Source organism: Parasteatoda tepidariorum, chromosome 4, assembly GCF_982258835.1.
Source record: "Parasteatoda tepidariorum strain Cologne lab strain chromosome 4, Ptep-v5.0, whole genome shotgun sequence".
Classification (NCBI taxonomy): domain Eukaryota; kingdom Metazoa; phylum Arthropoda; class Arachnida; order Araneae; family Theridiidae; genus Parasteatoda; species Parasteatoda tepidariorum.
Genome location: NC_141758.1, coordinates 92,012,260 through 92,037,992, shown reverse-complemented (window position 1 = coordinate 92,037,992; position 25,733 = coordinate 92,012,260). Strand labels below are relative to the sequence as shown.

The window sequence follows — 25,733 nt, the reverse complement described above, 5'->3', positions numbered from 1 at the left end:
TTGCAACTCATTGTAAGCTTAAAAATTACTGAAATTAAATGCAAAACTTTTTCAATTCGCTTAAAAAAAAATTTGGGAATATAGTGAAATACGCAAAAACTAAAGTTAACATTTAAGGGTCCAAACTTACAAACGCGCTCCTGAAAATGTCACCAGATTGAAGCTACTATATTTTAGGGACCAGAAATCTGAATCCGTCGAAAAAAGGTATGTTTAATCAGAGAAAGTGGTTCGTATGCCTAATTTCCTAACTTAAAATAATTTTAGCACTAATTAATTAGTATAGTTGACGTCACCCTTCCGAACCATTAAGAACGAGTCGTGGATAGGACTGGGCGATATTAGAAATTATATATCGTGATGCATCGTCAGTTTTGCATCGCGATATAGTGATGTATCGCGATATAGTATTTTTGAATTTCATTTACTTGTAAGGCACAGAAAGTCAGATTTCTATCAAAACTTCCTACTCAGATTGATTTAAATCAATTTATAAATTTAAAGATATATATGTTTTGCTTAAGAAAGATATTAAATAAATTGACTACAATGTACAAATCTTACTTAAAATATTTATTGAAATGTTTGTTTAGAAACTCATAATACGCGTAAAACAAAGTGTTAAAAACTTTTTTTAAAGCGTTTTTTACAAATTAATGTTTTCTTGCACTATTATGCATAAATAATTACATAATTATTAAGTTCGATCGTAATGTTCAATTTCTAAATTAAACGTTAAAAATTATTTGCATGTTTAAAACAAAGTGCTATATAAATTTTAGAAAAAAAAAACGCTTTTAAAACACTATTTTTTATTATTATCATTTCAGTTATTATAGTTCTATTATAGATCATTTACGTCACACTAGAGCTGCACAATGGGCTATTGGCGACGATCTGGAAAACATCCCTGAGGATGATCCGAAGGCATGCCATCACAATTTTGATCCTCTGCAGATAGGATGGCACCCCCTGCTTCGGTAGCTCGACGATCTGCACCCGAAGTTGAACACTTTACGGTAGAACAGTTTAACGAGGACCAATACCTCGGACCCTCGGTCCCTACGCAGACTGATCCAAGTGGTCACTCACCCGCACACTGACCGCAACCAGTGATGCTTGACTTTGGTGATCTGCAGGGAACCGTGTCTTAACGATCAGTCCACTGCGGGACCTTATCATTTCAGATAAATAATTAAATTGAATTATATAATGACCGAAAAACAAAGATTTAATTTCTTAAAAATAAAAAAAATGTGATATTCGATAATATATTTAGCTAATTAACAAATAATATGAAAAGAATATTTTTAAAAAAAAAATTATTATACTCTCTAATAAAACGAAGTGCTAAGTGATTTAAAAAAATGAATAAAATACGCAAACCTTTCAAATTTTTTTGTATAAACAAAGTTGATTGACTTATGTCCAAATCTAAATGACAAAAATAAATTTCGTTTTAACTTTATTTCTAAAAATAAAAACAACAAAATTTATAAATTTAAAATCAGTAATAAAAACTCATTAAATTATTAGAAGTTTCATCCAAAAAGTTTTTAATAAATTAAAAGAAAGTAAAAAAATAACCTAACAAATTCAATTCTTTGGGCGCCTAAATTAGATTGCCGATAATTTTCACATTTAAAAATAAAAAGAAGATTTTTTAAACAAAAAACTTATCTAATTAATGAAGAAACTCTTCTTTATATATTCTTTTCAATAATAGATTGCCTTCAGAACAAGGTAGCATCGGCGATCACGAAGTTAGTCCCACTGAAAATAATCTACAAGAAAAGTCGCGACAAAGAAAAAAAAAGCTAAGAGATGCAAAAAGGAACATGCGATATAACGATATGTGTTCTCAAAACTCTGATTCTGATTCTACAGCACACCAATCAAGGTCATTTCAACATAACGAAACGAACATCATCTTCCACAGCGCGAGTCGACATCGGAACGTAAGAGAAGAGTCTTATATCGCAATATCGTTACATTATATCCTTGCGTGTCTTATATCGCTATATCGTTTTGGACTCGTTGTCTTTACTCGACGGCTTAAATCAGACTTCTGATGCATCGCCTTGAATGAAAGTCGCTGTATCTCTTGCCGATATATGCTTTAAATCGATATGTCTCGATGCATCGATTTAAAGCCCAGTCCTAGTCGTGGAACATGAAGATCCGAACTTTAGAACAAAAGTTATTCCGGTGGATCCATTTATTTTTTGCGTTCTGTGCATTTATTGAAGTATATGTCAATATTGCTGTTAATAGTAAAATATTGTTATATTTTGGTATAGGAAGGTAATTTAGCTGGTGTTTATCCACATATATATGCTTTGATAACTTTAAGGATTATGATTGGTGGAGGAAAATAATGTGAAATGATGTTCACTTTCAGTATTAATATCTGACATAAATAAATAAAAACGTTCTCTATTTTGTCATTTTTCGTTAATTTTAGTAATAGAAAAATTCATTTTACTTAAACGAATTTTTGCTGCTATTGCGGAAAGCTAATTTTTTTTTTTTTTTTTTTGAACTCGTTATAAACAAAGAATTTTTGTATCTTAAATATTAATGTTTTGAAGGCATCGTAATATCGGACATCTCGCAATATGAATCTCGATATATCAAGCTTTCACTGTACTTTTAATTTGCAAAAATAAGAAAGGAAATTTTGGTTTAAAGAATAAAATATTTGCACCTATGGAAAGTGTATTAAAATTATACTAAACTAGTTTTGATTATGTTGCAAAAAAGTTCCAAGAAAAAAAGTTACTATCTTTATTTTTTATTTTCATTGAGAATTTTTTAATAGTTTTTTTTTAAATTTTAAAACATATTAAATTTAATCTGAATTATAGACTCAAATCTATTAATGAAAAAGGAAGGAAAGGGTAATGAACCTTGCAATGTATGTACATTTACGAGACAAAAATAAGTTTATTCTAAATTATTAAATGAGAATATTTTTCATTTCATACAAAATTCTTGTTAAATAAATAAATATAGAATTTACTTTTTACCAAAAATAAGTAAATAAATATTAACAAAAAAATTTATTAAGGTTCATTTATTGCAAGACTTAAGGTATTAACTTTATTTTAGTACTGGTATTAATTCATGCAGATGATTTTTGCTTTTAACACTGAAACCCGTAGTTTTGCTATTTTGAACCAAACTTAGAGTACAAGGGAACTTCTTGTAAAGTTTTATGACAAATTCACTTTCATGGAGGACATCAGAATTGAAACAAGCTCACATTAGCTTTACATACACATATAAGAAATAACAGGGCTACATCCCTGTTATCATTGTTTACATTTAGCTTAAATAAGTAAGTCGTGAGCCAATTATTCCTTCATTAGTTTTATTTACGGATAGGCTGGTGGCTATAACATGTCACATCCACTCTCCACAAGGGAGGGGGTGGACAAAACTCCGGATGGTTCCAGCAGATCTTACATGGAATACATGATACAGCAAGAGTCGTGCGAAATTAATCGTTCCCGCATTAAATACTAACAGAGAATGATGTAAACAGGCTCAAGTCATACATACCTTGTAACTCAACGCATAATCGATAATCATTTAATGCTTCTTAATATGGAAGTGAAAGAGGGACAAGATTCTAAAAATAACTCCTCCTTTGAAATATAAATCTAATTATAATTCAATGGTATGTTTTCATCCTTGAAGTCCCAAAATAGAATTTCTACACCTATTCTTTACCAAAGACATTTAATGAAAACGAAAGAGTTTTAATAGTTTTATTAATACAAAAGTATATATATATATATATATATATATATATATATATATATATATATATATATATATATATATATATATATATATATATATATATATATATATATATATATATAAAAACATGAAAATACTTCATGGTTAGCTTGAGGGTAAGATTATTCTCACACATGATCCCTTTACCAATGGAAGTATTGTATGTCAGAACTGTGTTGTCAGTGGAAACCAAATGCAGTATATGAATAAACATGGGAATTCGAACCCAAGTCTCATCAGTAGGAAGTGAAATCAATTATCACATAAGCCATATCGGCTGTAGAACATATGTTATTTAAGTTGTAAAAAACAATGGAAAATTTAATATGCAGTATTATAAATTTCGTTATAATGTAAACGCGGTTTTGCCATTTCTCCATCGCTCGTAATTTTGGAGAAAGCGGTGTCTATAATAATACAAAAAACAAATAAAATTCGGAGTAATAGAATAAATTCTTATTTTTGTCGGGTTTTTTTCGCTGTTTTTTTTTTTTTTAATTTTCTCGACAGGAAGACGAACTTTTCCGACGAGAGCAGAGATTACAATCCTGATTTGTTTGTCCGTTTTGTTAATCCTAATTTCTGTTGTTCTTTCCAATGCCACTTGCCACACGGACAAGCCTGCTTGGAGAAACCGAGGAAATTTAAGGCAGAGTGTGCGTTGCTTGCTTTTCAGTGGCGCCATCTATGGCCAAGAATACGACTTCTGCCACACCATACGTCGCACCCGTTTATAGGACGGACCCATTCATGCATCCATTCATTCATCCACAGATAGTAATTTTGACCTGAATCAGATAACGATCGATCTCCAATCCAGTACCCCCAGAGTTATTGATTTGTTATTGGAACATGGAGGACTTTTGCGACTCGAAAGATTTAACGTGCGCCGGCCAGGTGGCCGAGCGGTTACCGCGCCTGACTGCGAAGGCATTGGCTGCGGGTTCGAATCCCACTCAGGGCATGGATGTTTCTCTCTCTCTCTCTCTCTCTCTCTCTCTCTGTGCTGTCCTCTGTTGTGTGTGTGTGTGAATGTGCCCCCCCCTATAAACGGATTTGTGGCAGTGTAGCGTGGGCAATGTTGCTCGCCTCCGTGACTTTGGTTCACAGGTGCCTACTGGGTAACGCTAAATGAATAACAATTCTGACATCTTCATAGGCAAAGATTCAATGCCTGCCATTAGGAAAAAAAAGATTTAACGTGCATCAGTCATTTTACTACACGGGGAGTCTTCGACCGGCGGGATTCAAACCCACGAACTCTCGGACATGGGCCTAGTGCCCTACCGACCAGGCTATCCCAGCCCTCCTAACTTCTTTATTATATTAAAAAAATTATGTCTTTTCATGATTAGAAACGCTATTTCTAATGGAATAGAACTTGCATTTTAACTACCGAATGATTGTGGTCCTCCTTATTGTAGTTCATAAGATAACTTGGAAGTTATTACAAATCCATTTTAATGTTTTAACTCATGTATGAGCAATTACAATTGAATTTATTAGCATATATAAATATATATGTTACCCGCAAAGTTTGAAATGCAGCATTCTATAGAATGCCTAGGCATTGTGTATAATGCCTAAAACTAGCCGGCAATCTATGAAACGATTTATATTTCACACATTTCCTAGGCATTCTATAGAATGCCAAATGAAAAACCGGAAAAGTGTAAATTACATCTCCGATTCATTTCGTAACGTAATGAAATGTAATTCAAAATGTCATTCAAGCCTGCCATGTTGCAACAAGTAGGTTAATTTCTTATTTTTTATATGAAAATTTTATTTCCCTTAATTAGGAACAGCATTTGTCATTCTATAGAATGCCTAGGTATTATATACAATGCCGGAAAGTATGAAATACTCCTCATATTTCATACCTTGCCTAAAAACATCCGGCATTATATACAATGCTTAGGCATTCTATAGAATGCCGGCGTTTTATACTTCACCGGTAACATATACACTATTTAAGAGCAAATTTAAAGAAAAAGATTGGCAGAACAAACTTAGTTCTTCACTACTTCCAAATAATTTAAAAATCGAATTCTTTGCATTAAACGGTGTGATGTTTAACAAAATACTTTTCTTTATTGAATGCGGAGAAAGTGTGCGTGCATTATCATCAGTCTCAAAAAGTGCGGTATCGTGAATACGATGGGGTAGGAGCTATTAAAATTTTAGAATTTAAAATTTTACCATATTAAATTAAAAGGGAAAAGTACCTTTTCATTCTCCCTCAGTGTATTTTCCTTAATGTTATATAAATTAAAAAGATCTTAGTACCAAAACATATGTCTCAACATAGGACATTAATGAGAATTTGAGAAAATTCAATTTCGAAACAATAGGCGAAGTTTTTCTTCCTGAATTAAAAACCATGTTTTTTTAATGAGAAGTAGAATAATTCAAAATGTTATTGAATTTAAAATTCCCCAATGAATTTTCCAACCAAATCCCGTATTTTTAAATTTATAAATTTAACTACATTAAATTTTTTATTAACATCTTTCTTCTAAATGATTATCAGTTGTGCATTTTATATGTGGGAAAAGTAAATTTGAAATTAAAATTTAGTTTGGTTTATTTACTTATTTATTTTTTTAGAATATAAAATTTTTTCCATGACTATATTTTTTCACAAATTTCCTTTTCCCTATTTCTTTCTTAACAATGGCACTTGTATGGTAACAATGGTATAAAAATGGAACCCTTCTTCTGTTGGTTCATTTTGAACGAATCATTGTTTAGCATTGTTGCGTATGTACTTCAAAAGAAAGTATAGTATATTAAACAATGATATAAACCATTTCTATTAGAAATACTTTGTATGCATGTGCTCTGAGTTTAACATTCAATTCTAAATCAACGATGTTTAAAGCGATCAAGAAAATGTAAGCAATTTTTAAATAGAATTTAGTTAATAACAATTTAAATTAAACATATCAGGCTCTTAAAGTATATTTAATTTTGAAATTTCTTACAAGGAGAAAGCAAATCACTATTCTAAATTAAAAACATAAGTCATAATCTATTCAAAATGCATTAGACGTAAGTTGAAATTTACTTAAAAGTTTAAAATTGAAATAAATGCAATAATGTACTTCACTACAAATGCAGATGGTAAAGTGATTTAGAACAATTTCATAAACTGAATTCGCTGATTTTAGTTTACTTTAGTACCATAGTTTAAAATATAGCCGTTTTAAAAATGAAATATATTTATCTTGAATTAATGATGCAGTGGTATAAGCAAAAGAAATGTTTTGAATTGCTGTCTAAAAATACTTCGATAAATTTAACTATGCTTAAATGAATGCCAATTTGGATTTTATTTAAATTAGTATTTCACGCGGAGTTTGATAGCTTTAAAAAATGAGGTTGGCTTAAACCTGCACTTCATTTTCGCTTAATGCATTAAAACTGCATTTCTTCAATTTATCTATTGTGACATCATGGAATAAACAAATCTTATCAATTCTTATCATTAATATTTATCATATTTTTTGATCTTTTGTTCATGTTAAACAATCAGAAATTTTCCATCATAGTTTCATAGAAATTAAATATTGGAACGATCATGAACAACCATCATCCCATTGTAAAAATTCGGACTAATTTATGATAGTCAACATAAAAAAATAATTGTTTTGTTGGTATATTCCTGTAAACCAACAAGAATTCCCTTTAAACTATCATCGAAATGTATAGTTGGAGCCATCACGGATTTTAGGTCCATGAGAATCAAGCTTATCTTGATGGTTAACCATCATAGTATCAAAGTAGCATTTCCCATCATGGAATGATGGAAGTTTGTTGGCATGTCAAAAACCATGAGCGTGTGATGAAAATTGTTGGATGATGGTGATGTTCAAATGATGTTGGACCATTATGAATCGCAGGAAACCATCACGAATTGTAGTACCATGAGAATCAAACTTACCTTGATGGTTAACCATCATAGTATTAAAGTAGCATTTCCCATCATGGAATGATGGAAGTTTGTTGGCATGTCAATAACCATGAGCGAATAATGGAAATTGTTGGATGATGGGGACCATCAAATGATGTTGGACCATCATGAATCGCAGGAAACCATCACGGATTGTAGTACCATGACTTATCTTGATGGTTAACCATCATAGTATTAAAGTAGCATTTCCCAACATGGAATGTTGAAAGTTTGTTGGCATGTCAAAAACCATGAGCGTATAATGGAAATTGTTGGATGATGGTGACCATCAAACGATGTTGGACCATCATGATTCGCAGGAAACCATCACGGATTGTAGTACCATGAGAATCTAACTTATCTTGATGGTTAACCATCATAGTACTAAAGTAGCATTTCCCATCATGGAATGATGGAAGTTTGTTGGCATGTCAAAAACCATGAGCGTATAATGGAAATTGTTTGATGATGGTGACCATCAAATGATGTTGGACCATCATGAATCGCAGTGAAACCTACATGAACCATCAAAATGTTTTGATGGGACCATCTAGAATTTTGACTTGGGGAGAATGATTCTCTTGATCCCTTTGAGAGAATTTCTCTTCCTTATTTTATAGTTTTGGAATGTGGCCATGTTCATCACAATAAGATTTACTGAATAAATAAATTTTTCCTAAACGATTTTATTTATTTTTATGGGATAAATATCTCTCCTTCGTATCCAAACTCTCACACGGTCAGAAATTATACTCAGATTCTGCAAAAAAACTACTGACCACTAAGAATTTGAACTGAACTACAACGAAAGTTTTATAGTTGTTTTTATGTATCTAAAATGATTTTCCTCTTCCAATTTTTTATTCTTACACTTCCATTTTGTTCTCTACGCTATGTGTTTCATGAATTTTAAATTCTATAACTACACTTTTCGAACGATAAAAAATTAGCTGCACAATCGTATTTTTTTCCCAAGGAGGTTGTATTTCCTCCCAATGCAAATATGCTGGTAAATTTCAAATGTAAAGCAATTTCAAATTTTAGAACATTTCGAAATTTGATGATCAAAAACTAGTTTATAGCTTATATTTCTAATTTTAAGGGGTCACAATACCTTTGCAACAATTTTTTAAAATAAAGGTATAATCATTCATTTTGAGGATGCTTTACATACTCATTTAAGTTATAATCAATAATTTATCTTCAAAAAGTAATTAAACTGTTTAATTTTTTTTAAATTTTTAAAAAAGTTGAAAAAATTCTAAATTTTTAAATCCCTAAGGCTTTTTTATTTTAACATATTTTCAAAACAAGTTTTTTTCATAGTGCTTGTAATATTTATCTTAATAATTTTGTGCATTCATTTGTTGATATATCAATTAGAATATTTTTTATAGATTATTTTGTAAAAAAGTAGAAAAAAAAGGGTAAAAATTCCTGTTAGGTATATATAACATGCCGTAAAAATTGTAATACCTCATAAAATGCTTATTCCATGCACAGTTTAAATAAGTGTATTATACTTAAGAAGAAAAAAGTTTACTTCAAAGCTTTATCTTAAATAGAAAAAATTCCTTAGAGATTTAATTAAGATTAAGACACAAAATTATCATCTATGCGAAAAAGCACTTTAAAGTCAGACTGCTGAGCAAGTTTCTGTATTAGAACAATTTAAAATCATTCATAACTTTTTTAAAAATGAAGATAGAGAGATGAATTTTTTTCTGTACATTTGAAATACTTTGAAGTTTTATTATAAGCAATAAAATTCTTTTTGGTATTTTTGTCATTTTTTGGGTACTGTGACCCTTTAAAAAGCAATATTTTGGTTTCCATCAAAAATCATCATTAAATTAAAAGATTTTTAAATGTATTCATGAGTTAGATAATTGAGTTAGCTAAGTTATCGTATAAAAAACAACAATGATCCATAAGGACTGAGATTGGGTGAAAATTGGAATATTCTGTATATCTATTCAGAATATATTATTCAGATTGTTTTCTTAAATTTTCTCTAAATTGTAAAACGGCTAATTTGTTTTATAAAAATATTTATATTTCTTAATTCAGTTATAAAATTTTTTCTTCGATCAAAAAATTTTCGTGGAGTTAATATTTAATTAATTTTGTTTCTGATTATAGTAAGGTAATGCCTTTACTTAGCAACAGGGATCACATTGTGCTGTTGAAATATATTATACATTCCCTGACCAAATTATTAGACGCACTATAACAGGGGTGGCGAACCTTTATGTATCAACGTGCCATTTTTTCTAAAAAAATGTTTAATTAGGTCATAGACGTGCCGTCAAATAATTATTGGGAAAATAATAATACTAAATACTATCAACTCAAAACTCTTCATTTACTACGGAAAAAAAAAAACATTTTGCAATGTCTCAGTTATACACGTAATTCAACTTAAAGTTAAATCAGTGTGACTTCTGTTGTTGAGGATTAGAAGACAAATAACTTATATTAGGGTTGTAAGATGATAGTTTAAGCAGAATGCATGCTGAACTGGAGTCATCTGTCAAACGGTTTCTAAGCGAGTCTTCAATGTTATTCTTCTCAGGCATAGGTAGATGAAAATATTGTTAAAATAGCACGATTCTTCAATTTCCAAGCAATCGAATTGGGACAAGTTCAGTTTATCAAATGAAGTTATATCAGGGTACATAATAAACTTGAGTGTTTCCGATAATTCTTTGAACTGAGAAAATCTCGCTGAAAATTCATTGATTGTAGAATCAATTACAGAAAAAAATTCTTCAGTGATTGTTTCTTCTCCTGGTTTTTCAAGTATATCTAAATCTTTGATATTTCTTTTTAAGTTTGAAAAGTACTTGTAGCTTCTTGTAATAATATCGTTCCTGAAAATATGCAGTTTAGCGTCAAGAGCGCGAATGAGATCTATCATGATGATAATTGTTTTATTAGGGCCTTGAAGCTTCACGTCAAGACATTGAAAAGGTTGGCATATGTCGTCTGTTAAAAACATCAATTTTGAGAGCCTCATAACATCCAACAACTGTGGGTATTGTTCAATTTTTCCCTCATTTTGCAGAAACAGTCTGATTTCTTCCAAGCAATCAATAAATCTTTGAAGTACGTTACCGCTGCTCAACCAGTGAACATTATTATACATCAGTAAGCCATTATACACCAAGTTGACTTTCTCCATCGAACTTTCGCTTATTAACGGCCTGCGACGAAATAAGGTTGACTATTTTTGTAACTACCTCCATTACATTATCAAGAGATGTTAAACCACTCCTAGCAGACAAGGCTTGTTGTTGAATGAGGCAGTGGAATTCAAGAATCGAATGTCCTACGTCTGTTTGAAATAAACTTATGAAACCACATTTTTTGCCCACCATACTTGGAGCACCATCAGTTGTTACTGAAACAATTTTTTTTCAAATAAACTTTTTTCTCAATAAGTCAATTTAAAACAGCCGTACAAATATCTGTGCCCTTTGTAATTGTTAGTAGCGATGTTATCTTAATTAATCCTTCCTTAATGACGTTTCCTACGCAATATCGAGCTAATCGTGCAGATTTAGTAATGCCAATGCTTTCGTCAAGACATAACGATATAAAAGGAGTGGAGTTAATGTCAATTTTTTGCTGATCTGTTACATTTTCGAATAGTTTTAAGATTCTCTCCTTTATTGCATTTCTAGATAGAGGAGTATCTTTAATGCGCTGAACTATCTCATCTTTTTTATCGAAATCATCAAAAAGTGAGGGCGCACAAGCTAACCAGGCTTCCTTCGAAAACTCTCACACTTGAAAAGGTTTACTACGCCTTTGCTTAAGTGTCATATTATGTCTTGTACAGTTTTTGTTTCGCTTTCTTTCACTCGCATAGCTTAATTGTTCTTTTGTTTTGTATTTTATTAATTATTAACTGTTAATTTTTTTTGCTTGTTATTTATTGTTAGCTTGTTTTTTATGGTTAATAATTGTTATTTTTTGCAAAAATTGTTAATATTTTTTAATAATTATTAATTTTTTTTGTTCGAGTTTTGTCAATTTTAATTTAATTGTTAATACGTTTCATAGTGAACTTTGTGATCGGTGGCGTGCCCAAAATATTCTGTAGCGTGCCATCAATGGCACGCGTGCCATTGGTTCGCCATCCCTGCACTATAAGATTCTATGTAACATCCTAATTATCAGGGGGTACTATACAGCTTTAGTGTTTTTAAGCGGCTGAAACCGGTTTGCACTTGTTTACGTTCGTGCATCAATTGGTTAACATTGTAATGCAATACGTTAACAATAAATACAAATAGGAAGTATATAAAAAATCTCCTGAATAAAAACCCATTACATGTATGTTTAAATATAAAAGTATTGAACTCACGCCACACATGTAATTATTAAAAATCTACAGTGCGTCTGATAATTTGGTTTAATTATTATAACATACTAATATAATAAACATTCTATATTTATATATCGTCTGATTTCTCCAATTGTAGCATTTATATTATATATTGTCTAATTTAACCAATTGATACACGATCGTAAGCAAGTGCAAAAAGTCACATAAAAATAATAAGGCTGTTTAGTATCACCTGATAATTAAGATTTTACATAGAATCTTTTAGTACGTCTAATAGTTTAGCCAGGGTGTGCAATTCAAGCTTATAACTTAAAAATGTAATGCAAATTTTAATTAAATATTATAAAAAAAAATGTTTGTGTGTGTAGTTTCCGTCTGGGAGGAAAGAAGGGGAGTAAAGAAGAGAAGGAAGTACTTCTTGAGAATGAAGAAGTGAAACACCAGGTAATGGAAGAAAAAAAGAAGAGTTCGTGCAGAAACCATACTGCACAGAAGATCGTGTAGAGGCTCGGTTCGTTGAAGAGTTCGACCAAGTAGGCAACAGCTACCTCACAGTGAAGCCGCCTGCTATTTGGTATCCGAACACTTACTCGGATGACTTTGGATGGTTCGAAGAATCCACGTACAACAGCAAGAAGTTCCATGAAATCTGGCAATGGATTGAAACGAAGGATCTGGGTTGGTACCCCTACGAGGATGAAGGGGAGAATGATTACTGTTTTGATGAAGAGGAAAGAAGGGACCCGAAACCACGACTGTCGGTTAGAGGACAGAAGGTCATGAAGAAGGACAGCATGGAGGACTGGTTGGCAAATGCATTGAGACATAAGTTTGCAGAAGCACATTACGACATGGATGGTTTTGAGAAAGAATGGCATTTTTTTGATGACTTCGAATGGGCAGTGCCTGATGATGAAGTCAGAATTGGAGTGAGAGTGACAGTAGAAGATTTGGACGACGAAGATTGGATTTCTACAAATTACTAAAACTATGGACAGTGAAGGCTCGGGATCCTTAAAGAAACCCAACATGCTACCGTAGACAGTGAAGGCTCGGGATCCTTAAAGAAACCCAAAATGCAACTGTGGACATTGAAGGCTCGGGATCCTTAAAGAAACCCAACATGCAACTATGGACTGTGAAGGCTCGGGATCCTTAAAGAAACCCAAAATGCAACTGTGGACAGTGAAGGCTCGGGATCCTTAAAGAAACCCAACATGCAACTATGGACTGTGAAGGCTCGGGATCCTTAAAGAAACCCAACATGCAACTATGGACAGTGAAGGCTCGGGATCCTTAAAGAAACCCAACATGCTACCGTAGACAGTGATGGCTCGGGATCCTTAAAGAAACCCAAAATGCAACTGTGGACATTGAAGGCTCGGGATCCTTAAAGAAACCCAACATGCTACCGTAGACAGTGAAGGCTCGGGATCCTTAAAGAAACCCAAAATGCAACTGTGGACATTGAAGGCTCGGGATCCTTAAAGAAACCCAACATGCAACTATGGACTGTGAAGGCTCGGGATCCTTAAAGAAACCCAACATGCAACTGTGGACAGTGAAGGCTCGGGATCCTTAAAGAAACCCAACATGCAACTATGGACTGTGAAGGCTCGGGATCCTTAAAGAAACCCAACATGCAACTATGGACAGTGAAGGCTCGGGATCCTTAAAGAAACCCAACATGCTACCGTAGACAGTGATGGCTCGGGATCCTTAAAGAAACCCAAAATGCAACTGTGGACATTGAAGGCTCGGGATCCTTAAAGAAACCCAACATGCAACTATGGACTGTGAAGGCTCGGGATCCTTAAAGAAACCCAACATGCAACTGTGGACAGTGAAGGCTCGGGATCCTTAAAGAAACCCAAAATGCAACTGTGGACGGTGAAGCCTCGGGATCCTTAAAGAAACCCTAAATGCAACTGTGGAGAGTGAAGGCTCGGGATCCTTAAAGAAACCCAACATGCAACTATGGACTGTGAAGGCTCGGGATCCTTAAAGAAACCCAACAAGCAACTATGGACGGTGAAGGCTCGGGATCCTTAAAGAAACCCAAAATGCAACTATGGACTGTGAAGGCTCGGGATTGGTAAGGCTTCAGATCCTGTCGGAATTCAAAATTTATAAGGATATTACTAATGAGAAGGACCGCTATTTTTTTTTCTTGTTAGTAATTTTTGAAAATTAAAACTTATGCGCATTTTATTAAAAATGTGAAATATCCATTAAAATTATCCTTTTTAATTTTTTGTACTTCTTTTCTGTGTTGTAAGCCATTAATAAAATTTCGAAAAATTTGTATGCGTGCACTATCTTGCACGTGCGTACAATATATATATGTACAGCATCGTACAATATCTTTCCCCATTCAAAAAATAAATAAATAAATGAGTATTTCTTGAAATCTGAGCAATAGCACTTGTAGGTTTGATTAGATTCTATAAAATTTTTTCTAAAAATTCTATAATAAAATATTCTTAAAGAAGGACAGTCATCTTGTTTCCTCTTATCCCACAGGGGTGTTGAATACCTTTCCATATGGAGACAAACAAAATACTTGTCCCTCAGAATTTTGTGAGGAAAAGTGAACAGGAATTTATTGGTAATGTGCAAGTAAAAGGAACACATTTCATGTTAATTTTTTTTATTTATTCTCATCTACGAAAAAATAAATAAATAAAAAAATAAAAAAAAAAATTTATTAAAAAAGCTAGATTTTTATTTTTAATAATGTAATTATATTTCTTTTCAAGACGGTAGTGTTAGTGTTTTCCGACGACACTTAAGTTCGTCCCGATAGGGGGGGGGGCAATTGCCCCCTCTGACCCCCTACTGGCACCGCCCTTGTAACTTAGTTTAAAATTAAGTGAAAATTTGTATTATTCACAGTTCAAAACATCTTCAATCATTATTAAATTAAATAATAATAAATAGCACAAAATTTATCAGAATATTATTCTGTTAGAAAAATTAATTTTTTTTTTTTAGTTGAAATTATCTTTGGATAAAAGATATATGAAAGGAAATTTGATTTGTTTGAATAATTCCAGAAATTTACACTAGATGGCAGCATCAGAAATATCTGAAAAATTTAGTTTCTCTTACAAATCGGACTAAGTTGAAAGTAAAATAGAAAATGGTTATAATAAATAATTAATCTTAAAAGCCTTAAGAAATGTTACAGATTCTGAATTGTGAAGCCAATTTCTTCAAGAAAACTTAAAATGAAAATAAAACCATTAAGAAATTCCACTAATTTGCTTAATTACTTTAGAACTTATAACATGGGCAACCTCGCAATGAGAATCAAGAGGTTGTGATTACATTTCCTAAAAAAAAAAAGAAAATAATAATTAAAAAAAAGAGAGTTATGTTTTAAATATTTTAATTTCAATATTTTATTCTTATTAATCTAAAATTACGCGTGTAATGCTCCACAGTGAATAAATGTTATTTCATAGAATAAATATAAAGCCGCGAATTAATAGATTAGTATTAAGAGATATTTCCAAGAATAAACTTTTGACTCATTATCGTTGAAACTTTATAAGTTTATAAAATACAATTTCAGAGCAACGCAGATAAATAAAATACTATAAATTATAATGATTGCACAAATGTAACTACTTTTTGGTATTAAAAACCACAATTCAAATCTTTTAAATGCAACCTAATTTTACTATTTTTTTTTTAAAAAAAAAACACAATGTGCCAATTATATTTTCAATATGTTATTGAGCTGAAACTTTTGAAATTATATTTATGTCTGAGTATTTTAAACAGACCTAAAAAAATATGAGACGTTTAGAATTTTTAAATAAATTTAAAAAAATTATAATTAAGGCACTATTACACTTCGCACTAGGCACTTTGTACTATTACATAGACATTTTTTAAAAAATGAATAGGATGTATTGTGCAAAATATTTTCAACAAAATATGTTAATGGATTTAATTCGTTTTATATTTAAATGTTATGCAACATTACTTCTGAAAAATGCTAGCTTATTCAAACGCTGATGGACCTAATTCGAGGAAAAGAGAAATAGATATGAATTACAATAATAATAATGGTATATCATCTAAAATACAACACGAAGTTATTTTTGTCAAGTTGTACTTTGAAAATAAGCTCATAGATTTTGATTTTGTATGATAAAATGTGTTAATCTAAATGTGTTAATCTGTGTTAATCTAAAACTGGTACTTTTCTGTTTGCCAGGTGAAAGCGAAAAGTCGCCAAAAAATGCAACAAACTATTAAAAAAATTTTTCTTTATTTTTTAAACGCATAGAAATTAAATAAAAAAAGGAAAAAATAAATAAATAAATGAAAAATAAAAAAGGAAAAAAAAATAAATAAAAATAAATTAATAAAAATAAACAAATAAAAAAAAAATAAAAAAGAATAAATAAATAATAAAATGTTATATTATCAATGAAATATTCCTTGTTTTTAATTTTGAAGGAACCCTTTCTTACGTTAAATTGTAAAATGACAATCTACTTTCTTATTTCGTAATTGATTGCTTTAAAATTTAAAGTCATTTTTTTAAAAAATGAAATGCAAGTGCCAATTTTGTCTGCAAACAAAAATCTTAAGAGTTTTTGTTGCTGTTACTAATGCTATAATACCTGCAAGCCTGTTATGGGAAAGTAATCGATTTTAAGGAAAAGGGTGCGTTTCTTGTTTTTCAGTGGCGCCATCTATGGCCAAGAATACAACTTCAGTCACACAAACGTCACAGCCCGTTTATAGTTCGGATTCACTCATGCATTCATTTATTCATCCACAGATCGTAATTTTGACCTAAACAGGAGAATGATCAATTCAGAGGTATTGATCGTTCCTCTCAATGTCCCAGAGGTGTTGATTTGTTATGAAAACTTGGAGGACTTTGTAACCCCGATAGATTTAACTTGCGTCAGTCTCCATTTATTTTAAAAATTGAAACATTAACTGAAAGGTACTTTTCCAACTAAACAATATATTTTCTTACATTTAAATCTTGATTATGTTTTGATTTGAACGATCTCCGAAGATAAAAAAATATACACATTTATGATATAAAAATCATAAATTATTCTGGATTAAGAGTTGATTAAATATGTAAAACAGATTAAATGAAAGCGTGATTGTAAAATTAAAATAATTTCTATAAGTTAGTTTATAAGGCAAGATTTGTTGGCAAAATTCCACGCGGTGAGTGCATTTCTGGTAAAATTACAGTGCTGTATAGTAACGACATATTTGTTTAAAAAAATAGTAATAATTTTGGTTAATAAAACTAATATATATGGTATTTAAACCATTAATTTGATAATTTAACCGCTCATATAATTACGGTTTATCTAAAATTCTAGTTTTCAAAATTATAATTCTAAAACTCACATTTAGTAATAAATATAAAACTAAAAAGTAAATCTGATCTAATAACTGGTTTTTATGACATTCACTAAGGTATCATGTTAAAATTACCAAATTTTACCACATTTATCACATATTATAGAACCATATTTAAATTCTTAATTTTACCAAAATCATAAACAACGCGCTTCGGTAAAAATTATCGAGTTTATTGTTCCCTTGGAGCCAGAAACACGGTATATTTTACCGCATTCTTGCAGTTTTGACTATTCTATTTTTCTCAGTGCAGAAACACCGAAATCATTACCACAATAACTGGAAAATTGCATAAATAAATGTTTGCAAAATTTGCCCTGTAACAAAAATCATAAAAGTAACATTTATAAATGAAATGGATATTTCTTACTGAAGTACAAATTATTTGTGTATCAAAATGATTATTTTCGGATAATATTAATAAATATCCCCAAGTATATAAACATATAAATTTATGCAGTGAAATTCATAAATCATTCTGAAGGGTAGATAAAGTTTGCAAGACAAATTTAATGAAAGTGGAAGGGTAAAATTAACATTGCTTTTTTTACCGTAAACTTTTAATAAGGCAAAACTACGTAAACATCAAAATCCCTACAGCAAAACCTGGTAAAATTACAGAACTAAGTCAAAATTTTTAAATTTTGCTAGTAAAAAAAAAAATTATTATTATTATTGTTTTGCACCGTATAAATTTATGAAGTAAAATTCATAAATCATTCTGAAGAGTAGATAAAGTTTGCAAGACAAATTTAATGAAAGTGTGAGGATAAATTTAAAATTGTTTTTTTACCGTAAACTTTTAATAAGGCAAAACTACGTAAACACCAAAATCCCTACAGCAAAATCTTGTAAAATTGCAAAAATAAGTCAAAATTTTCAAATTTTTCTAGTAAGCAAAAGTCTTTAAAGTAACATTCATTTTTCGTTCTAAACTGTACATTTCATTGTAAATAAATATTAATTATATTTGGACTTGAATAATAACTATTACAGAGAATATAAAACATAAAAAAATAAATTATGAAGTGAGAATCATAAATCATTTTGAAGAGCTGTTAAAGTATGCAAGACAGGTTTAATGAAAGCGTGATGGTAAAATTAAAATTGTTCTTTTGCCGTTAGCTTTGGATAACAGAAGAAAAAAAAGATAATCAAATCATTTTACTGAGGGGAAAAAAATTCCAATTGCACTGTAAGAATACAATTTAGAATACGAGAGCTATTAAAAGAAATTTAAAAACTTACTTCGTAGAAGGTGGCAGCAGGTGAGTATAAATAAATGAACTTAAAAAGTTCTTCTCCTTCTTTGAAAGTCGCAGGTGGCGCTCAAGTTCAAATAATATTCAAGTTTTTCTCATTTCATTTATTATTTTATCTCCCACCCTACTACCGGAATTTTTGGTTTACCCTAAAGCCGAAGAATGACCTAATAAACCGGAAGTGACCTCTGCCGACCGATATTGTTGGCGACAGATTGACGTCAAAAGAATTAAATCAAGAAATCGGTTGCATATTTAGGTAATTTTCTTCGAAAGTGAGATTATTTTGCGAAAAACCACAATTATTAAAACTATGTCAACAGTAGTTATAATTAATTAGATACTATAATTAGAAATTGATGCCTGAAAAAGAGATTAGAGCTTGGTAAGAAACACAACTTCATTCTCAATCTAGATCAAAGAATAAATGAATAAGAAATAATAATTTTAAATAGTTTGCAAAATGAGTTTAAAAACATTTGATTGTAATTAAGTGAGACCTTTTTAATGGTAAATTGAAACCAAGAGTAACGAGAGATAAAAATTCCCCTCTCTTGAACTTAAAAAATTATCTTTTTAATTTTTTATATTGGTATAGCGAGTGAATAAAGTAAAGGGGAAAACAAAAAAGCGAAGCAAGAAATGAATGAATCAGACAAACGGCAAATCAAACATTTTAATTAATCAGTAATTTAGGAAATGAGTTCTTCAATAAATTGATTAATCAATTTGTAAATAAAAAACGGGTGCTGAAGTTGATGACCACAATTATTATTATTCAAGTTATCTGCGTTCATATTATTTTTCATACAACCGAAATTTTATAGTTTTAATAAATTGTCTAAATGGAAGAAAAATTGAATCGTGAAATAGAATGAAGTTAAAGAATTTCATTCCATTTCAGGATTCTTCGATTGAATTAAATTGAAATTCAATTTAATTGAAGAATTTAAATTAAAGATCAGTGAAAAATCTTTGATTATCAGATTGATAGAATTATTGAATCAATCTAGTGTTGTTAAATTTAAATAGTTTTTGATTCTATCGCCATCGTTAAGAAGCCTGTTTTTTATTGTGTATTTGAGGCAATAACTTGTAATTTTGAGTTGAACTTGGAAGACAAGGAAACTTTCCATTGTAATTTTTTAATCTAACTATAAAAAAAAAAAATTTAAAAAAATTAGGGAACTCTACATTTTCTGTTAATTTTAAATTGATCTCAGAAGACAAGAGAACTAATTCAAGTATCAAGACACAGCAATTTTGAGTTAAGAGGAAGCTTGTCTTCAAGAAATTTGTGAGTAAAACCGCATTACAGGGACAGGAGAACCGCAGAACAGACTTAACACAGGAAAGGAGAATTACAAAAACTTCCCTCGGTTAGCCGGACGAGAATGGGGTACTAATAGTCTAACCAAAGATCTGTTTCGGATGGAAGAAGGATATTATCGCCAACACCGGCCATCGCCAACATTTCTATTAAGTCGCCTGAGTTAAAAGCTGCTTTTCAATTTTGTTTATCGTTATATTACACTCTATAACAAAAAAATCGACGCACCAAGAAGAAGCAATCATCCAATTGCTTTGAAATTTCGTATGCATGAATGTTTTGAACAGATATGGCTGGAATGATGCCGACTGGGGACGTATAGTCTTTAGAGACGAACCCCGCTTCCAACCAACACCTCCTAGAAAAGAGTAGGCCTCTGCACGGGTTACCATAAATATCCTTTAGTAGTCCAAACATAATGACTTATTTCGTATTTTCAACCACTGCGCAGCTTAGTACCCTGAACGTAATGACATCTTTCTTATTTTTCATCAACTGCGCAGTTAACTTCGTCACATCGGACTACTAATTTGATCCGTGCTGAGGCCTTCCTTATTCTAGGAGGTGTTGTTCCAACTGTGTCCTGACGATCATCGAAGACGTGTTTGGAGACGCAAAGGGCAGAGGGGGATCCTGCCTTCACTATTACACGCCACACCCGCCCTCAACAAGGCATTATGGTCTGGGGTGCCATTTCCTTTGACAGCCGGACCCCTTTGGTCGTCATTAGAGGTACACTTACTGCACAGCGGTACATTGATGGCATCTTAAGACCTGTTTTGCTACCGTTCTTTTTGCAGCGCCCTGGGCTGGTTTTTCAGCAAGACAATGCCAGACCACATACAGTACGTGTTGCTATGAACTGTCTGCAAGCTTGTCAAACTCTTCCTTGGCCTGCCAGATCACCAGATCTCTCTCCCATCGAGCATGTCTGGTATATGATGGGAAGGCGATTGCATCTGGCACGGAATGTTGATGACTTCGTTCGACAATTGGATCGAATTTGGCAGGAAATACCGCAAGAGACCATTCGGGAGCTTTATCGGTCTATGCCACGCCGTGTGGCACCTTGTATTCAGGCTAGAGGCGGGTCAACACCTTATTGAACTTGTTACTGCAACTCTGCAATAAATTATTCAATTGTTCTGAAATTTTAATCAGTTACTATTCTGTACATTGTCTTCCTATCCACCAATTTTCGTTTCAATCGGACAACTCCTTCTTGGTGCGTCGATTTTTTTGTTATAGAGTGTACTTAAAAACATGATTCATAGTCTAAAACTGTTTTTCACTGTTGTCGGGATATTCGTATTGACCGCAGGATCATTTGGTATGGTCAAAGACTAACTATCGCATGAGGAAATGAAGCACTTTTCCAGAACCCCTCATTTTAAGAGCTCTCGAACGTCACTGAATAAAATTTAAATATTTTTTTTAAATTTCTAATTTAAATTTTTTTTTAAATGTCAGTATTTTAGGCATTGTTTTATAGAATTTTATACTTCTCTATATAGAATTATTAGTTCAATAGAATTGTTAATAGGCACTGTTATATAGAAGCTCTAACTCTTTGAAGTTAAAAATAATTCTAATGTTTCATTCTTAAAACCGAAATATCAGTTGAATTAATGACGCATTTATATCTATACTCATTTGATTCAGTGAAAACATTTGTCACGTATTTATCATATTTTACTGCTCTTTAAAAAAAAAATAATAATAATAATAATTCTGGTTAAGTGGGCGAATCACTATGACTCTAAGCAACAAAATCACTTATTCAAATCAATAGATTTAAATCACAAATGGGAATCATTTGTGAAATGGATAATAAATTGCAGATGAATCAGCAAATTTGAATAGGGATTTATTCAAAAAGTTAGAATTGATACCTTATTGCATCACTAATTCGAATTAACAGATTAAAACTTCTAATTCTAATCAGTGTAAAAATTAATTCTAGTAAGAATTTAATCAAAAAGTTTTCATCAACAGAAACGTATAAATTTGTATTAACTAAAAGGATAAATTAATTCAAATTGCCATTTCAAGAGAAATTATTAAAATTAATAAAATAAATGGAATTCAAATCGCAAACAATAATAACTGAAATCATCGTATTCGATTTACAATGTCCGAATCACGAAAAATTTAAAAAAAAAAAAGTCGAAGTACCGCTGTCTTCAATATATATATATATATATATATATATATATATATATATATATATATATATATATATATATATATATATATATATATATATATATATATATATATATATATATATATATATATATATATATATATATATATATATATATATATATATATATATATATATATATATATATATATAGGGGTCATTCTCACAAAAAGGTGATTTTTTAAGTCCCTGAGTAATAAATATTAGGAAATACAGCAGATTTCTTATTATTTTTCTTTATCATTTTTCGTGAAGCAATCATATCTAACAAACATATCTAACAGCTAACAAATCATATGCATTTCTGCTAAATGTATTTAATATTTCATTCTTATTTTTTAATAAACAAGACTTCAAAATCCCCTCCGTGGACGTCCCTACGTCTGTGGCACAAAATAATTTTTAATGCCTGTTAAACAATTTAAATGTTATTTTAATGATTTTTGTAGTTTTACCTAGTTAAATGTTTATAGTAACTTTTTATTTAATATTTTGTTTAAAAAAAATTATTTTTATAAAATAAATGATTAGTAAACTTTGTCCATCAAAAATGATGTCTCCCTCCGTGGACAATTAATATAGTTCTGTAAATATGCAATAAAGGGCAGCATATGCGAAATCCCTATAAGACAGCTGCTGGGAGGGGTAACCATTCCATTTTCTAATGTTAAATATCAGTTGTTTTTGTTCTCTTTGGTGTCAGTTTTGGATTGTTGTGTTCAACTGGGGTTTGGTAAAGTTCTCACCGTATACTCCGTGGACATCATAAAGAAGGTAAGAGAAAATAATTTTATTTTTGATAGATGAATTTTAGATTGCAAAAATAGTATATTTAACAAAAAGAACTGCCCCATTTTTGTAACTTCAAAATTAAAAATCAGAAAAATTGGACATAACAAGTCCACGGAGGAGAAGACACAGTCAATGTAAGAGACAATGTGTTAGATAGCCATAATACAATTTTAGTAATTAAAAAACTATTTTCTTTTAATTGATATTTTTTAAAATGGAACAAATGTGTTAATTTGTTTCTATTTTTAAAGAAAATCAATTAAGTTTAACTTCTTCTTATCGGAGAAGTAAATATTGGCAATTTTTCTAAATAATTTCTGTGATGTTTAACATTTTTTTTCTCTTCAAATTTTAGGAAAAAAATTGCAAAACCAAAATTTAAGAAAAGAAAGCAATCAAATGTTCAAATGCAAAAGAGAAGGGAACAGAAAAAACTGAGTATGAGACAAGCTAGACAGAAATTAAAAGAAAACCCTATATTGTTTGAAGAAAGTAAAAAAAAAAAAAAAAAAAAAAGAGCAAGAAACTTTAAAATTTGTATCAGAAAAAGATTTAGCAGAAAAATCGTGATTAAATGTACTTAAATTTCTAGAAATTGATAGAGCAAGCCGTTTGTGCCCAGGGAAAAAATAAACAATAACAAGAAGAAAAGAGAAAACAAAAACGTTATTTGGATGACAGTATGTTTAACTTGCATAAAATGGTCACAAAAGAGTACCCTCAACACTCAACTTTCATGTGGAGTCTGAATTTTTATTTCAATAGTCTTTACATTTTAATTTATTAATATTCAGTAAGAGTTACTTAAGAAATTGTACACCTAGGTTAAAAATGGATGTTTCCTTTCATAGCAGCATGATTAATCGGAAGTAGCTCTATCTCTAATAATGAAATATTTTATTATTTACTTATTAATGTTAAACTCATATCAGTTGTGCCCAATAATTAATGAATTAGTCTTCATTGACATTTTATATTTTATAACATAAAATGTCTCCTCCGTTGACTATTGCATCTCCTCCGTGGACAAGGCAGAATTTAAAATATTTTAAATCTTGTAAAAAATAAAATAGAAAACTTGACCATTATTATAAGGACATATAACAAAAATAAATAAAGGCATTTATGTAATTTTTTTCACTTTTTTAATTACTTTAATTTAAGAAATTTTTTTAGTCTATTTATACCTTTTCAGTGAGAATGACCCATAGCACGTTTTCAAGGAATTTGACCTATTACAGCAGATAAAAAGAAATCGCAATTTTTACACACACACACACACAAAAACTAATTAAGTCAAAACAAAATATTAATAATAACAATAAAAAACATACGTTCTACTAAAATTGCATGAGCATTTCGATAAAATTATGAGACTTAATTCTGAAATATGAAATATGAGTTAACGTAAACAATGATAATCGATGTTTCATTTGCATTTCCTTTTTCTGAGATAGAAAAAAATTCTTAAAAAAAACCTTAGATACTGTAAAATTAATAATATAAAAGTTTCGTTTTTTAGAAACTGTGTAAAAATGATAAAAAATCTTCCTTCATATTTTCATATTTGTTATGGGATATTAGATCATATTTTTCTTTTTTACAATTTTCTCTTATATTTTAGAAAAAAAAAAACTACTCACATCTTTTAAACATTCATAGCTCAAAATATTGTACGAAAGCAAGTGCTGAATATTTCCGTAAATTCAAAAATCGTCTTCGAGAAAAAATTAAAATTAAAACTGTTTTCTCCGTGCAATATCAAGAATTTTTCAATGCTCAATGCATGAATTATTTAATTTTTTTAAAACTTTTATTATTATTATTTTTTTAAAATTATTTTTACCATTTCTTGCTAACTGACTATTTTTTCATTTTATTTGCAATTATTTATTTAAAAAAAAAATTAAATATACAAATCTCCCACACATCTATTCAAACATTTACATATTCCTTACAGTTATTCGTTGTAGGGGATACTTAGGGGCTTCTTATCTAGTGACCTCATATTTTTCCAGGCCATAAACCCCATTTACCCTCCTTCCAAGCTACCCTCATTTTTACGAAGAGGGCCAACATTTGGGAGTATAAATAAGCCCCTGCAGATTCCCTGAAGGTCGAGGCCCCCCTTAAGATTGAAGTTATCTCCCACATTGTCTTATGTCTACATGCCTGTCGTTCAATGAGGCCAAACGGGGGGTTAGAGGGACCTACTAAGCACCCCCTTATTCTATATCCTGCTAACTTCCTTCCAGATATGAGAGAGGCCCTGAATTTCTGGAGAAGAAATCGTCCCACTGACTATCCCTGCTTGCACCCCTGCATCACCCCCAAAATTATGGAGTATTTTCATGGGGATGGTGGAATTCGAACTGTAACGTTCCATTACATTTTTGATCGTTTTCGTGAGATCGTTAATTTGTTTTCTCCAATCGCAGACGATCCTTATAGGTATATTGTTGAAAATTTCGGAAAGGAAAAGTGGATTATTTTCTTATTGTTGATGTGACGTGCTTTAAAAATAAATATATTAACTGTAAAAAGGGAATAAAGTATAATAAAATTTTAACAAATTGCTTTAAATATAATATATTTACTAAGAAAAAAAATATGGTCAA

General features: G+C 30.7%; 1 protein-coding gene across 1 annotated transcript in view; it reads right to left on the bottom strand.

The window, feature by feature from the left end:
* LOC107444533 (carboxypeptidase B) overlaps positions 1 to 18,916 on the bottom strand; it is a 41,715-nt gene extending 22,799 nt beyond the window's left edge. The window contains exon 1 of the mRNA XM_087160397.1: positions 18,774 to 18,916. The gene's annotated coding sequence lies outside the window, so the exon portion shown is untranslated. The remainder of the gene's footprint in view (positions 1 to 18,773) is intronic.
* Positions 18,917 to 25,733: the final 6,817 nt, after the last annotated feature.